General features: G+C 44.2%; 1 pseudogene; it reads left to right on the forward strand.

Annotated features, from left to right (window-relative positions):
- Window positions 1-3003: 3003 nt before the first annotated feature.
- On the forward strand, window positions 3004-3121 carry LOC145071812 (5S ribosomal RNA; annotated as a pseudogene).
- The last annotated feature ends 597 nt before the right edge of the window (window positions 3122-3718 follow it).

Raw genomic sequence — 3718 nt, forward strand, 5'->3', positions numbered from 1 at the left:
GTTCCTTCTTCTTCCTCAAGCACCAAAAACACACATAAATCACTTTGAAGCTCAAGAATCACTCAAATGGAGGCTAGGGTTTCATTCTTAGGGTTAGAGAGGATGGAGGCTAAAGGAAATGAGGGTTGGAGGTGAGTTAAGGACTTTAAATAGGGTCCTAGACCCTAAATTGGGGTTTTAATCTGGCCTGACAAACGAAACACGTTCCCTTGGGGAACATAGGGCATTCCCAAATGCATCTGCATCCGAATTCATGTGTACGCCATGGTTACCTCCCTTGTACGCCTTGCGTACCCCTTTTGGCCCAATACCCCTTTAACTTCAAGTGGTCATAACTTTTGCATCCCTTATCTGTTTTCTATGTTCTTTATCTCCATGAAAAGGTAATGAGAAGCCATGCACTTCTGTAAACATTATTTAGTATGAAAACCAACCAAACTTAAATCCAATATTTATAAAAGGCCTGAACCAATGCCTTTACTGATACCTACAAACCAAATACCCGGATCATCCAAACTACATCATCCGACTCCAAATGAGCCCAAACTCAATTCATCAAGGGTTCTAAGTCTGCTAATACCCACTCCTTGATCACCACCCCATAATGGGATACGATTCGAAACAGGGCGTTACAACTCTCCCCTACTTAAATTAGATTTAGACCTCAAAATCATTCGTTATCATCCTCAGCACGCCAAGCAACCTGAACAACATGGCCATGACCAGGAGCATACCATAGCCTTCCCAAGGTAACCAAAACCAACCCTAGCAGGGCTCTCAAACTCGAAGACGAATGAATACTGTCACCCATATATAATCCCATGCATAATAACTACGTCTACTCAACCAGAAATCTAAAGTCTTGAATTGGCCTGACTCCCTGACTAACCGTCCAAACCGAACCAATGCTAAAACCATGACACTTATTTATCAAACTATCTACTCGAGTCCTTATGATAATAATTCCAAGAACACAATGAGTTATGAGATATTGATTTCCTTAACTTTCGAATCGATACACTGCTGCTAGAATTCCGAAGTCCCCATGACTTGGCCGACCTTCCCACAGGCGGAACCATTCCAAAGTACAATCACATAAGCCTTTGCTACCAACCACACCGAAAATATCCCTTTCTACCCTGAATCCTCCGACTGATGTCTTTAACCTACATATTTTTGAACTCACATCCTACTTAAATATAAACCTTACTCGAATACACTCGCGGTTCCCAATGCGAGTTCCATCAAAAGCCCATTCTAAAATGGCAACTCATAATATCTTCTCGTGAACCCTTCACCAAGACCGATGATAATCCCTTATGAAGCTTCCCCCCAGTCCCTGACTGGCGACATTACTATCACATGTAGACATGATCTTCCCAACATATCAATTGCGAAATTTACCTAAATCCAAATCCTTATGATGTACTACAACATTAACTAACCCTTGATTCTATGTTATTCCATTACCAACCACTACTCCGACGAGAAGTGGTGATCAATCCAAGAATTTATGCATTGCATCCCATTCCTAATCGCTCAGGTGCACCCCCACCTGGAAAACCACTCGAGACTTTTGTGAAGGGCTTTATGATTGCGACCTCAAAGCCAATTCCCAACTTGATAGTTAAACCCCTAACAACAGCTTGTGAACCAACAAAATTGAAATTCATACTTTCCACAGAGACTACCTTATGCCTGACTGATACTCCTTATAGCCCTTACTGCTTCCTTTTTGCAACCTGCCAATTTTAGAGATTCCCCGAATTCTTATGACGCCAATACCATAGTGCACATCTAAAGAGAACCCATAACATTATCCAAAAAGGAGAGAAATACCCGAGTTCTAATGAAAGACAAACCTCAATCACTAACATAAAATATCCCCATGAATGATCAGAACAAGACCCCATACCTTGGTTGAGATTGAATAGATTCCACCAATACATAACCAGCTTATGAAGACTTCCAAGGTGGTCCTAAATGCTACCAAGACCTAAGTCGGCTATAAACCAGAATTCCACACCACCATCATTCAGGGTAAACATATCCAAGGACCAAAGGAACATAGAACATATTAAACTTGATGATAGGTTACCCCGTCCATTGAAATTCAACTAACACAACTTGAACTTTCGGAGCACCTTCATTGAATGATGAATGAAAAGACCAACGATGGAAGAGGCATTGTCATAGATCTAATGAACCAAAATTTGTGTAAAGCTGAATGCACCTAACTCCGAAGTTGAGTTCCTGACCGACCGCTCAAGTTAGAGATCCATACAACAAGTTGAATAATTCCTCAACAATTGATAGTTAACATGAGTGATTATGGAAGTCCCCCGTATATTCATTGGCACCACCAAAAGGAACCAATGGTTTCTACGAGCCCTTGACCATATCTTGAACTGAGATCCCGCATACTCGCACTTCAGATCCCTGAGAACCATCCTCGCAATACCACGAACCCAAACAAATTGATGATCATCCAAGTAGATTACCCACTTCTCCCCCACTTAGGGTTCGAACTCCCACCCACTAGTGCTGAATCCATGCCATAATTCAAATTGGCTTAACCAGGTACAACCATCCCTGATCCTGGAATGAATAATGCATGCAGGATGATCCTCCAAATACGAATCAAAGAAATCCCAAGAGAATCTTGAATTTCAGATGAAGATCTCTGAAATCCCCAATTATAACCACTTAACATTAAGGATTTTTTTTTCACAAAAGCATGATGTAACACCCCCCTTTGGCACGTATCACAATATTGTCCGCTTTGGGCCACTCGGCACGAGGACTTCCCAAAGCGGACAATATTATGATACGTGCCAAAGGGGGGTGTTACAAATGGTATCAGAGCTAGGGCACGGGTCGATGTGTTCGACGGGGACGTCGAACCCTATAATGGGGGGTGAAAGTGGGTTAGATCTGATCCCACATCGGCTGGGAAGGAGAACTAAGCATTCCTTAAAAGGGGTGTGGATACCTTCCCTATCACAACGCGTTTTAAAGCCGTGAGGGCAGCAGATCCCATAAGAACTCTGCAGTTAAGCGTGCTCGGGCGGGAGTAGTACCAGGATGGGTGACCCCCTGGGAAGTCCTCGTGTCGAGTGGCCCAAAGCGGACAATATTGTGATACGTGCCAGAGGGGGGTGTTACAAATGGTATCAGAGCTAGGGCACGGGTCGATGTGTTCGACGGGGACGTCGAACCCTATAATGGGGGTGAAAGTGGGTTAGATCTGATCCCACATCGGTTGGGAAGGAGAACTAAGCATTCCTTAAAAGGGGTGTGGATACCTTCCCTAACACGCTTTAAAACACGTTGTGACAAGGAAGGTATCCACACCCCTTATAAGGAGTGTTTAGTTCTCCTTCCAAGCCGATGTGGGATCAGATCTAACCCACTTTCACCCCCCATTATAGGGTTCGACGTCCCCGTCGAACACATCGACCCGTGCCCTGGCTCTGATACCATTTGTAACATCCCCCTCTGGCACGTATCACAATATTGTCCGCTTTGGGCCACTCGGCACGAGGACTTCCCAGGGGGTCACCCATCCTGGTACTACTCCCGCCCGAGCACGCTTAACTGTAGAGTTCTTATGGGATCTGCTGCCCTCACGGCTTTAAAACGCGTTGTGACAGGGAAGGTATCCACACCCCTTTTAAGGAATGCTTAGTTCTCCTTCCCAGCCGATGTGGGATCAGAT

Source organism: Lactuca serriola, chromosome 8 (genome assembly GCF_051521515.1).
Source record: "Lactuca serriola cultivar US96UC23 chromosome 8, Lser_US96UC23_V15, whole genome shotgun sequence".
Taxonomy (NCBI): domain Eukaryota; kingdom Viridiplantae; phylum Streptophyta; class Magnoliopsida; order Asterales; family Asteraceae; genus Lactuca; species Lactuca serriola.